Source organism: Canis lupus, chromosome 5 (genome assembly GCF_048164855.1).
Source record: "Canis lupus baileyi chromosome 5, mCanLup2.hap1, whole genome shotgun sequence".
In the NCBI taxonomy this organism is placed as follows: domain Eukaryota; kingdom Metazoa; phylum Chordata; class Mammalia; order Carnivora; family Canidae; genus Canis; species Canis lupus.
In genome coordinates, this window is record NC_132842.1 from 29,216,537 (window position 1) to 29,230,808 (window position 14,272).

The following is a 14,272-nucleotide window of genomic DNA, read 5'->3' on the forward strand; positions in this document are numbered from 1 at the left end:
TTATTTTTGCAGTTGCAACACTTGCATGTTTCATTCCCCTCATTAGCCTCGAGTACACCCAAAGCTCAGGTGATTTCTTCTCCTCCCTGCAAGGTCTCTCCAGGACCCTGCCATACCAGACCAGACCAGAAACTCTTCCCCAGGAATAGAGCTGTCCTGACTCCCTTTGCCAGCTTGGGGCTCATTTCTCTGAAATTCAGTTCATTAAGACTTTCTTTGTGCTTGATCTTTGTTAGCCTCGTGGGAAAGTATGATTTTTATATGTCTGGATTTTTCTCGGTGTGACCATGTGAATGAAGGTCTTTCATGTCCTGCATTCTAAGCTGAAGTAGAAGTTGGAATCAAACATTTGAATTTAAGAAAATAAAACCATAAAATCACAAGGAAAATATATGGGATAATTTATTTTACGACTTGGAGTGGAGAAAGTCCCTTTAAAGTAAGAGCCAAACCTTAGAACTTCAGAAGTCATAAGGAAAATGATTTAATCTCTCTCCCTTCTCTGTCATATGTATGACATATACCTATACAAATACATCTATACATACACATGGATATAGATATATAGACCTCCTTTTATATATAGATCTGTAAATCTCTTCAACTTCAGTATAGTAAAATATACCAAAGACAGAGAAGAAACAGAAATATTTGCAACACATAAGACAAAAAACATACTAAGAGATTTTTTAATAAGTACATTTTAAGAAGAGAATGGAAAAGGTGGATGATAAAAATTACCCTAAAGTGTCAACATGAAAAGATGCTCATACTCATTGAAAATTAAAACTACAAGTTGAATTGAGATCTATTTTTTGTAAATTAATTTATTCCTGAGAGACACCAGAGAAAGGCAGAGACTTAGGCAGAGGGAGACACAGAGAGCCTGATGTGGGACTTGATCCCAGGACTCTGGGATCATGACCTGAGTCGAAGGCAGACATGCAACCACTGAGCCACCCAGGTGCTCCGAACTGAGATCTTAATTTTGCCCTAAATCTTGACAAATCTAGGTGCTTGCAAAAGCCTGGGAAACCAGCCTCACGCGCGCTGTGGACAGGGCTGGAAATTAGCACAGCATCCTTAGATGTGTTTGTTTAGTGTTATCTTAGAGCTTTGCTAATATTTAACAAAATTAGAAAATATGTCCTTTCACTCGGCAATTTCAGTTCTAGGAATTTAGTCTACAAATATGCTGAAAGTGCACATGAGGATGTAGGCAAAAGGGTAACCATTGCTGTGTTGTTGGCAAGAGCAAAAACAAAATAACTCTGATGTCCATAATCAGGGATTGGTTAAAAATTTACAGTAGCTTGTCTCAACAGAGCGCTCCACAGCTAGAAGGAAATTACTAGAGGGATAGGTGCTGATATAGAAAGATTCCCAAGTATCCTGCCATGTATAAAAATCAAGCTACAGGATAATATGATCTATATGTCCTTTTTTGTATTAGAAAAAGAGCTCTGTGGATGTGTGTTCACAGATGATGTCTGGAAGGTACACAGGAATCGTGGAGGAGCAAAACCAGGGAGTCTGGGATGGAAGGAAATCTAGTTTTTCATTTTAAACCCTATTATTATTTGGAGTTTTAAAAATCAAATTAAGAATTTTTAAAAGATTTTAAAAGATTTTATTTATCTGAGAGAGAGAGAGAGAGAGAGCACCAGCAGGGGGAGGGGCAGAGGGAGAAGGAGAAGCAAACTCCCTGCTGAGCAGGGAGCCCAATGTGATGCGAGGCTCCAGCCCAGGACCCCAGGATCCGAGTTGAAAGCAGACACTTAACCAACTGAGCCACCCTGGTGCCCCACATTTTAAAAAATTTTTATAAAATAGAGGAAGTTAAGTTATTCCTATGCTAGAGCATTCAGCAATAATGCTCATAATTAACTAACTTATATTGGTGTGATACCACAGACCATGTCATTTTCTCTTTTAAAAATTCTCAGAGTCCAAACCAGAGCTTTCACATACAGCAGTGAATGCACAAATGAAACTATGGATTTATTGACAGCATGTGTGAGATGTGAAGATTTGCAGAATGTTGTTTTTTTTTTTTTTTTAAGATTTTATTTATTCTTGAGATACACACACAGAGAGAGGCAGAGACACAGGCAGAGGGAAAAGCAGGCTCCCTGCAGGGATCCTGATGCGGGACTTGATCGCAGGACCCCAGGATCAGGACCTGAGCCAAAGGCAGACGCTCAACCACTGGGCCCCCCAGGCATCCCAAATCTGCAGAATCTACTTCAAAATGCTGATAGAAATAGCAAACCTCCTCCTCAGTTGTCCAGATAATGACTCATTTTGCCGCCCTGAAGCAAACCTGAAGCAACTCGTCATAAAGGCTTTGAAAAACCATAAATGAACTTTTGCTTTTGGGTGGGGCTGAGCTGTGATTACGGAAGGATAAAGGATCTCATCTTGTATGAACCATAACTGCATCTTGGAAATCAGGGAACACCGGTTTGGGAGTCAGAAGTCTGGGTTCTGCTGTCTTTGCTTTACTACCAACTAGCACGTAACCTTAAGCGAGTTACTTTTCCTACCTGGGCTTCATTTGTGAAACGCTGATTCAAGCTTAAAGTTGTTTATCCCTCTCAAATTAAAAAAAGAAAGAAAGAAACCCCAAATAACAAACATAAGCAGCACATCCCACCTGTATGCTTCCTAAAATTCCTGTTTTTGTGTGACTGTCCTTGTGCTAATTCACTGCCCTGCAGAAACTCGACCCAATCTGTAAGACTTCAGTCCTTATCATGTGAGGCTGGGTTTTGATGACCTGTGGAAATCTTGGCTTTCTAGGCTTGGTTACTTTGATTTGTGGGGCTGTATGGGCCAGCGATGTGCATTAAACAGTTTCTGGTTTCCTGTATTCTCTATGGACAGATACATGTGTATACCTAACTGATGCTGAGTTTTTTTCTCCTTCATCTCCGCGAAGATGCTTGAAACTGATGAGTTTGCTCGGGCCATCCTTTGGAACTCCCAAACTTTGGCAAGAAGCTGGAGTAAAGCTCATGGTCTTTTTCTTCAACCTTCAACGAGGTTCCCCAGTGATTCTGGGAAAAGCCATTCCGGGTCTGGGTTTCTTATGTTCCAACAAGTAACTGCAGATCCTGCCAATTCTCTGCAAATTCCCATTGATTGCACGATGCTCTGGTCTCTGCGTTGGGGACATGGATGAACAGTGGCTCATTCCGGGGGTTCGCTTAGCTCGAAAACTAGAAAACCACAGACTGTCTATCAGTAGGCGACACGGATCTGTGCTGGACCAGAGCCAATGGGAGTTCAACTAGGAAGAGACAGACCAGGGGGGAAGAGAGGGCTAGTGCTCTGCATTTAAACACCGGCAGGATGGCCTTAGAAACGGCTGGTGCGCCCCCAACCCCAACTAGAGAAGCCACTGAGGACAAAGCCTGTGCCAACCGAGGCAGCTCTCTCTGCCAGAGGAAATGAACTTGTGGCAACATTGTAGGGTTACATATCTTTTGGGACAGGAATGCTGCCCCTGGCTTAGAGAGCTGTTCTGTTTTCTTGGGTTCTTTCTTTATTTGCAATAGATACTGTTGAAAAAAGCCATTCTTTTCATCAGGCATGTTTTTACTAAGCCATCTTTCTTTCGCACTAGATCAGTGGTTTCCAAAGATGGGGTGTTGGAGACAACCTAATGGTGTGGAGGAGGGTGCCTGGCTGACTCCGTTGGTAGAGCATGTGACTCTTGATCTCGGGGTTGTGGGTTCGAGCCCCAGGTTGGGTGTAGAGATTGCTTAAAACAAAATCTTAAAAAAAAATTATTTTCTTCTCTGCGGGAAGAAAATTGAAAACTTCTAATAAAGTTTAATAAAGTTTATTTTTCTCTTATCTTTTATTTTGTTATTTTTTATCATTTTTTAAAATATTTATTTATTTATTATTTATTTATTTATTTATGATAGACATAGAGAGAGAGAGAGAGAGAGAGAGAGGCAGAGACACAGGAGGAGGGAGAAGCAGGCCGGGAGCCCGATGTGGGACTCGATCCCGGGTCTCCAGTATCGCGCCCTGGGCCAAAGGGAGGCGTTAAACCACTGAGCCAACCAGGGATCCCCCATTCTCTTATCTTTTAAATTCTTCTCTCCCCTTCTTCTTTTTGGTGTTTCAAACCATATTTAATACATTAGTAATAATAATGTATTATTAGTATTATATTAATAGTAGTGAAATATTAGTGCATAATCAATTCTATAACTTGTGCATAATAATAATAATTATGCATTTAATAAAGAATGTAGCTCCAAATGCTTCCTTTTTTTTTTTTTTTTTTTTTTTACAGGTAGTAGGGTTTTGATGCAATACACAGTTTGGAGACCACTGCTGTGGAATCTAGAGCCTAAATCATGGCTCTGCCGCTCACTCCTGCCTACTTAATAGTGACCGAGTTAGCAAGGTAATGCTGGCTGCTGTGATAACTGAGTATCGCTATCACCCACTCCAAGGTGATGAAATGTTTTGATTGAGGAACAGATAAGGAGACACAACAAAAATAAGAGAGATTTGATGCAACTTATGAGTGTACACGTTTAAAGAAAGGTTGGGAATGAAAACAACTGCACGCTCTCGGTGACATAACTGCATAATCATTTGCAAAATGTTAAAACAAATGATCCTTTTTCTAGGATGAAGAGATCCTCAAATTATGGCCCCCATATCTCTGCCTCTTCTTCCTCCCAGTGCAGAGTGGACCCCATGGAGGGCTGAGTCTGTGGACCGTGAAGCTTGCACATGGCCTGCCCAGCCCACTGAGCGCGCCTGGGCCTTCCATTCATTTTACCTGGAAGTCATCTGACTTGTTTGTCGAACGTGGTATTTTAATACTGGCTGCTCCCTAGATTAGGCAGGGAACATAAATGATGGGCTACAAAGCCAGGGACAGAAGATCCCAGGGTCTACACCTCATGATTTCAGCTTTACTGTGAGAGCACAGTAAGGACCTACATCTTTCTTCACGGCACCAAATTCTCTCCAGTCCAATAGCACGGTTTCGACTTACTGAATTTCCCACAACAAGTTCTGCATCTCAGACTGGGCTCCCCATGTTACCCTTTCATTGCCCACAACCTCTCTCGGTTGCCCCCCCACCCATGTCAGGGCACAGCCTGGGCTGCAAACAAACGAGTAGCTCAAGGAAAGCTTCCCTGAGAAGCACAGCCAATGGAAAAGCAAAGCGTATGTGTGCAAAACCAAACATATTTCTTTTATAAAATTTGAAGAAAGGGAGCTCCTGTCACTCCCTGGGCATGGAGCCTGGTGAGCAGCAGTGGATGGCTGATACAATCACAAAATCCCTGTGAAGCAAGGTATTGACTGGGCCAGCTAGAGCACAGGGCAGTCCCTGGACATGTGGGGGGTTGCCTGTGTTCAGTCCTCGGTGAGATCAGGAAGGGGTGTCCCCAGGCTCTCCTTCTGACAGCTAAGTAGCCAACTCGGCCAGACCAGGGTTCGGGTTTTATACTGCTGTTTCTTAAATTCCTGCTATAATCCTTCTCAATGGCCTCCTTGTAGGCTTACTATTGGAGTTTCATGAACTATCCAATTGCCCCAGAAGCAATTATATTTCATTTCCAGTTATGACATATTAATATTTCACACAGGACGGCTGGATGGCCCAGCAGTTGAGCACCTGCCTTTGACTCAGGGCATGATCCTAGAGTCCCAGGATCAACTCCTGCATTGGGCTCCCTGCTTCTCTCTCTACCTGTGTCTCTGACTCTCTCTCTCTCTCTCTCTCTCTCTGTCTCTCATGAATAAATAAATAAAATCTTTAAAAAAAGATAACATTTCACACATTGCAAGGATTCCTGAAATGAGTGGCATTTTCAGAATGCAAGAAAGCCATACACCTGTAGGAGAGATTTGAGCGACTTTGGGATCCATTGCGTTCTAATACACGGTGTTCTCAGATGCATGAAATAGCAAGGAGTTTCTCGTGTTTTGATTTTTGCTCTGAAGTGAGAATCCATCTTTTAAACTATTGATTTTAAGTACTTGCTATCTTCTTCTTCAGTTTCAAAAATAATGTAACCCTTGACCAGAATATCCTACAACAATCCAGTTTCCCAGGAGTTGCTAAGTGTTCTAAGAAGCACAAGTGATCCAAGGACATTGCATCCATGGTCTTAGGGCGGGAGCCACATGGGAATGGCAAGAGAACCCTTTGTTCCTGTGCCATCATGTCCATTTTCCTTGACAAAGACCAATGTGAAGTGCAGCCTCTGTGGCCTGAATGCTTTCTAAATCACACTGGTAAACCCCTGATGGATCACTTCCCAGCAAGGGAGCATGGAGGGAGGAATCTTACGGTTCTTCCCACTCCCCTTGCCCCACAGCTCTCAAAGTTCTGATTTTTATTTTCTCCCATTTTACCAATTCTTTCCAGGTAATTGGCTTTTAATGATAAAGCAAAAATCTATAAAACAAACAGACAAACAAACCCAAAAACCCTGCGTATGTGTGTGTGTTCAGTTATCTCCATTCTCAGCTGTTGCTTAGATAGCTATACAACTTGCAGGCCTGGGGGTGATTCTTTATTGTCATAATGATTATTTCTGGGTAAGTACCCACCACGCACTACCCCAATGCTGAGATGCAGGGCAGTGCAGTGGAAAGAGCATGGCCTCCCAGGGTTCATCCAATTCAACTTTAAATTACAGGCTCTGTCACTTAGGAGTCATTAGGCTTTTCTGAGCCTTAATTTACTGATCCCTGAAATGAGGATTAAATCCTCCACGTTGCTTAGGCTGCTCTAAGGATTAGGTTTAGGGTGTCAGACACGGAAGTTCTTAAAAACAAAACAAAATAAAACAAAACAAAACAAAACAAAACAAAACAAAACAAAACAAAAAAACGAGCCATCTCAGTGTTCAGACTCTTGTGCTGTGATGGGTAAGATTCACTTTCTTTAAAGGGAAAACACAAATGAGAAGGAGGAGCTGATACAATTTTAGATGAATGATTTCGGGGTCTAGATAAGGCTACCCCTGAATATCTGAATAACAGATCTGCAGGTTTACAGTGTCCTTGATGCTTAAGGAGTGCCACATGTTTCAGGAATGTAATTCTTCCTAACACTCCCGTATTTGCCCAAAGGCCTATAGACTGACAAGCTAACAAAGTTCTGTGCTCCTCAACTACTGTTATACTTCTTGTGAACGTTTCAAGCCACAAAAAGAAAAACAAAACGCACCCACCTTGCCAAGGCGTATGAAGACTGTTCAGTGGTTGCAGAAAGTTTCCAAGGAAGGGATTTCTCCATAACCTAAATTATTTGTGAAGCGGTGGTTTTTTTTTTTTTTCTTAAAATAGAAAATATGTTCCTTGCTTGAACCAATTCCCATGTTCAACGTCGGCCTTCATCACTCATTTTTATTACCAGTCTAAACACAGACTTTCAATGGAGGCCATTTACAGCGCACAATAAAAAGGATTCATTACTCATTTTCCTCTTATTATCTTTCAATTGCTCTAGCTTGAGATATGCTTGAAGTGGGCATTAAGGCCCTGGTAGCCGGGACATTACGGGGATGCAATTAATGATAATATTTAACGTCTCAAACACCCAGACGAGGAAGATGCTCTTTCCTTAGTCCCTTCACTCAGGCTGTTTATTGTCACGTTTCTTCTGCTTTCATCTCATTAAACATCACATTTGTCATAGGAAGATCTCCCTCTTTTATTCGATGTGGTGTCTCCCTCTTGGTCTATGATACTCATGGGCCCCATTCAGTCAGCTTAAAGGATTTGTCCTTAATAACACACACACACACATACACATACACACATACACACAGCAAAACACCCACTGCGTTAGTCTCGTAATTAAGTCTAATCTTTCTAGAAACAAGCTTGACAACAACCACTGAAAGTTTCATCCGAGATTGAATTCCAGGGCTGCCAGCCTGTAGTAACTGCTTTTGGATGGTGGTCAATCGTTATGTCATAACCCTAATAGAGTTTACGGTTTCAAACCATGTCCTGGCAGTGAGCCCATGATTATTACCTTCTCTCCAGCCACCTCCATTTCTCTAAGGATTGATTCCACAATGCTCATCGAGACGTGGCTTTGATTCTTAGATAGATCTCACTAAAATTGGAGTTCATCGGTTCTAGGAAAACAGACTCTGAAAAACACCACCGTCTTCCATGATTCCAATTAATGTAGCTTTGCTCATATACAATACAAATTGCTCTTTTATTAATAATAATCATATGGCATCTTTCTCTGTGAAGCTCTAAATCATTTACAAATTGCACAGTTTCTGTGTATCTGTTAAACCTGATAGATACATTTAACTAAACTCATCATGGATGTTGGTTTCTCCATCTACCATTGAGCACCTGTGGGACCTTAGTAGATCCTGTGAACCCTCTGCGGTTTCATCCCTGTAGCAGTAAAATGAGTACAATAATACGTAGTTCTTATGGGTGGTGAGAAGAACAAAGAGAATAATGGCCATAAAACACTTATTGCTATGCCTGGAGTATATTAAATGCTCCGTAAATATTAGCTCTTATGTCTGCACTCACCACTTAGTGGGTAACTATTATGTGATGAGTGTTTTTATGTGTTATCTTAATTAATCCTTGCAAAATTCTGTATAGATCCCCATGTTACAAAAGGGAAAACTGGCGAGATGAAGTAAATTGTCACATGTGTCAGAACTAGGGTCTGTCCAGCTCAATGGAAAGTCCTTTGAAAGGTGTGTGTTGTGTCCTTGGAGGTGTGTGTTGGGTTTGGAAAGAATTGGAATCTGTGCCGTGAATATCTGGTCATGTCCCACCTCTACTGTCCTGTGGCCACCAGAGGAGTTCTGAGCACATTCCTGGGATGGAGCAGAGCTGTCGTATGGGTGTCCCATTGTCTGGAGCTACAAAAGAGGCTCATCCAAAGGAGAACAGTTTATTGGTGATTAAACTAAAGAAACTTGGTACCTTCTAAGAGAAATACTCTCTGGTCTTAGGTAATTTATAATATTAGGGGAAGGCAGGGCATGGGTTAATGGGAGAAAATTTATAGTATGACATTGAGGTAAATGTTGCATATAAGTTAAAAATAGGGTCAGCTTCAATCACACAACTCAGTTCTGTTTTTTTCATAATATGAACAGAACTTCGGAAAATGTGGTAGGAATTTAACATCATGTCAACTTCTTTCTTCTTAACGGGTAAGTTTCCTGAGCCAAAAAATGTTAGCTGAACTTTGATTTCTATCCCTGAATATATCATTATGGGAGAGATCACAAAAAAAAAAAATCAAAATGTGCACAAATGAACATCAAGTCATTCTAAATAGAAGAGACATCTGGCAGTGTGTGAATTTAGAACATCTCTCCTCAGCAATATCACTGACTTAATGCCTCGCCATTTGGAAGTACGGCAGTGGGGTCAGAGAAATTTTCAGTAGCTTTATATGTGGATGATCCTCTCTATTTCATAGGAAGCGGATAGAGAATGGAAAGAGGGAGGAAAAAAATGAATGAAAAATTAGGAAACCACTATAAGACTCCAGGCCAGATTTCTTCATGTTACTTTAGTTAATTGTCCCAACAGCCTAGGGTGCCCACATCCCCCTACACCACTGCACTAGTCCTAGCAATATCATACTCCAGTTCTGTCCTCATTTCTCTACTTGGGCTCATCTTTTAGAGCATGCCTTGTGCACGTGGATTTGACCTCTGGTGCCGTCTTCCCAGCTACATGACTGGGCTCTTCTCAGATTCCTCCATCACACCTGTCACTCATCCTAAATTTTACTTCTGATTTTACCTGCCTCTTCATCTCCGACACTCCAGCCAGGCCCTCCTCTCCCAACCAGGAGCTGCCTGCAAGTCCTACTGCTGCCGGCACTTTATCAGCCTTGAAATCATGACCTGGAAAACGCCTCTACAACCCAGTCAGGTGAGAAATACTCTCCCTATTTTATAGAGGAAGAAATTGAAGTTCAGAGGAATTTAAAAAAAAAAGTGAAGTTCAAGGCAACATGGCTCATTTTGGAGCCAACATCGGAACCTTGAATTCATGTTTGACAGCTTAACTGACACATAAATACAAGCCTTTCTTATCTCAAAATTCATACTTTTAAAATTGTACCCCCAGAGAGCACAGATGACAAGATATTCTTGTCTCCTATGATAATTCCAGCCCAGGGCCTCCCCTTTGCTTCATCGACCTTTCACACATGCTTGGGGCCATAGCAGGTGCTGAGGAAGGGGCTCGTAGGGATGTGATCATACTCACAGTGGGAGCTACTATGAGTTAAGAGAGAAAACATTTCTTTTTTTTTTTTTAAGATTTTACTATTTATTTATTCATGAGAGACACACAGAGAGAGGCAGAGACACAGGTAGAGGGAGAAGCAGGCTCCCTGTGGGGAGCCGAATGCGGGACTCGATCCCAGGATCCCAGGATCATGACCTGAGCCAAAGGCAGAGGCTCAACCACTGAGCCACCCAGGCATCCCTGGAGAAAACATTTCTATTGTCAAATATACAATGGACCCAAATACTCTGATAATAAGAACAATGGGGTAAATGTTTGACTTTCATTTATCCTTAAATTAAAAAGCTACAAGGTGAATATCTGAAAAAAAGAGAAACAATTAGTATCAGTCTCTACAGCCACTGATGTTGTTTCCCCAACCCTCACGTCATATTCCCAATTTCACGTTAGTCCACTTAGGCTCTTAAAATCGAGATGATTCTCTTGACACTTTTATTCAGCTAGCTCTTTGTCCAAAAAAATGGGAGGAATCAGGTAGTATTAGTGCTGACAATGAATACCAGGTAATCATCGGAACAGAGCTTGAGGGCACAGTATGATGAAGGTGGAGGACTTCTCTCCTACCTGCTTCTCAGCTCCATCCTTCCCATCCAGGAAGGGGCTGCATTCACTCTGGCACCTTCTCTGCTCAGAAATACCCTGCACTTTGCCACCATGGAGACTGCCTTTTCTAGATTCAAGAAACCTGTGAATCTGGGTTTCTTCCACTGTAAAAAGACAGATGATAACTACCTTACCTGGTTGGGGGGAGAAGTCAAGAAGAGAATGTTCATAAAAACTCCTAGCTTTCACCAATAGAAAAGGAGGGCATAGCAGGTTTGTACCAGGTATCTACTTGTTTCCTTCTTTCCTTCTTGCAAAACCCAACATAGAGGGAGAAACAAAGGTTTTTCCTAATCCAAAAGTGGAAACACATGCTCAAAACATCACGGAGCCATCACAGATCATGCAGTTCCAAGTGGAATACCATGTAGTGGCTAGCCCTGTATCTCCTCATGATACATTTTATGCCTAATTCAGCAAGTGTGTCTTGGAAAGTGGATCGATTTCTCTTCCTGACACTCCTACTGAGGGAGTCCATGGAAAATAGGTTAGGAGATTTTCCCGAGTGTAACCGGAATGTTGGAAACAAAAACGGACTGTCATGAAGCAAAATAAAAAAAAAAAAAAAAAAAAAAAAGTAAAACCAGCTAGATTTCCTGCCTGCTAAATTCAGGATTTTAAACTTTAATAATGAAACCATTTTCTTAATTGCACACTTCATTAGAGGACTGTTAGAGTTACTATAAAACATCTCCATCCCTGTTTCAATACGGCGTGGGTAGATCTGTAGCACTCAAGCCGGGGTGGATGTTTTCCTGTGCTCTGTTGGTTACTCCAGGGAGGAAAGAATTTGTCCCGTTCTTTCCAAACACAAAAATCTACAGCCTCTCTTCCCTCACAGAGTACGGCCACCGCTGGTTCTTCAGTTCGTTCTTTGTTTCTGCTAATGTCATAAACTGTCCGCAGGGAGTTCTAGCTAAACATAATATTAAATAGTCAGCAACATAATCAATTATTTTACCAGCAGGAATGGCTTGTTTACTTAATCTCTCTTTTAAAAACAGTCATTTCTAGAAAGGCATTTCGTCCTTTACTTATTTTGACAGCATCAGGAAGCCCCATTGTTAATCAGAAGCATGTTAAATCAAACAGACATACATAAAGGCAACAGCCAAGATTTGTCAGCTGGATTGACTTTTACAGCGTAAAGCTGTAAAAACATTTTATAGGAGGAAACCCCATACAGCAGCACTGTAAGCGCATACTGCGCGACGAAGCTCAACCTAAGATGAATCCGGAGATGGAATTGTGGATTAAATACCCAATTGCATTTGAACTCACTATTTTTATAGGATAGGGGTACTCGGAAATTCAACACTAATGATGGGAAAGAATATTAAGAATTAATGAGTGTATAGAAAGAATAAAGAGGCGATGATTCTGAATCACTCCGTGTATTGGTTGATTTATTTTGACAGGTGCAGTTTAGTCTTTAACGATTTCAAATAACACTTCGTAGTAGGATACTAAAAGTCCTGCTGTGTGTGTGTATGTGTGTGGTAATAAAATGTCGGTAATATAAGTCTGAGCAGCTAAATCTTCATTAAGAATAAGTGGTTCTTCGGGGTTGTCTGTCAGCGAAGTGAAATTATGCAGGTCTCTGTACTTTATGATCTGATGTTTTGATCATCATTATTTGTCTCAAGTTCAGAGCACAATTGCTGCCTGAAGAGAACCCCGAGAACTCATCTGCCGGATAATCATTCCAGCTCCGGTGCAGAGTTTTCACGTGATTTGGATGTGTTACTTTGCTTTCTGCCTCAACTTCCCAAGGATGCAAACTAGGTAATTTCCTGGCGAGAGAATTAATTAACATCTGTAAGGAACTTTAAGATCTTTTTATGAAAGAACTCTTCATGGGGGAAAACGCTATGCCCTGTGAGATAAAAGAGCAAAGACTCAAGATTTCAAACACCGTGGCAGTTATTGAAGAATAAAAAAATACCAGAGGGATATAATTATCTTCAGAAAGACATATATCACCAGACAGACTATAATACAGTGATGAAAGATATATTAAAAAGGAGTTTGATGAAGCCTTCGGGGAATTCGGCACCATGTTGTCGGCAGCACTACTGAGACTCATATTGTAAAAACTCTAAATCAAATATGATCCGTAAGATTGAATGAAATGAGATTGGTTAAATCGAAACCTAACTGGAGGGCTTCTAGTAATCACCTCAAACCCTTCATGACACGTGTTTTCTCGGTGCTTCTAATGCTCCTTCCACACACTCTAATTGATGCTTCATTATTGATTCAGATAACCCTTCCTCACAGACCTGAAGACCCAGATAATTGAGGAATGAATATAAGCTGAATTTCTCTTTCCATCCTCCCCTCCTTCCTTCCCTCTTCACCTCCTCTCTTTGGTTGGGAAGTAAGTGGGGAATGTTCCATATATGATCCAAGTAATGCAAGTTTGAAGGAAACCCTGTCCTTTCACTTCAGTTTGTGTTTTCTCTCACTAAAAAAAGTGGCTTTTTTTTTTAAAGATTTTGTTTGTTTATTCATGAGAGAGACAGAGAGGCAGAGACACAGGCAGAGGGAGAAGCAGGCTCCTTGCGGGGAGTCTGATGTAGGACTGAATCCTCAGGGTCACGACCTGAGCCAAATGCAGACACTCAACCACTGAGCCACCCAGGGATCCCTGGCATGGAATTTTTAACAGTATTTTTAAACATTTTTATTTTTAACAGCCTGGTTTGTGCAGAAAGCATTAGACTTTCGCCAAGTATTAGGAAATATCATGTTTCTTTTTGTCAAGGACAAATATCTGACGCCCCAGGACTCCTTCTGAAGAGGACCTTGAGAGTTTGGCTCTGTGACAATAATTCGTCCCTGGCACCCACTACCCTCCACACAGACCCACACTCTGAGCCAACGAGGGAGACAGTTGCGTCCAGTGGGACCTAGGGTCCTCGGAGTGCCTCAAGGTTTGCACTTTCTCCCCCTCAGTGCTGATCATTTTTTAGTCATAGGCAATTAGGAATTCTCAAATAATAAGTCATCTGAACAAGAAAAAAAAAGTTTCTTTGGAATACATCCCAGATGAGGATTATCGTTTTTAGAAACTTGAAACTCATGGCCAATTTAAGACGTCAACCCACACTGAACAGTCAGTGTGAGCCTGTGAGTGCAAGCGCTCATCATGGTGCCAGGTACACAGCAAGAGCTTAAAATATCCCCACTGAACGTTTTGCATAGGAGGAAATCATTGTTGAGAAAGAGACCGGTACCTAATATGATGTGAACAAATCCAACAAGATGAGTGTGTGCAATCTGGATATGAATCTGGGGTACAAGAGTTGGATGTTGCTGTGGACTGAGTCCCCCAGATTCATGTTGGAATCCC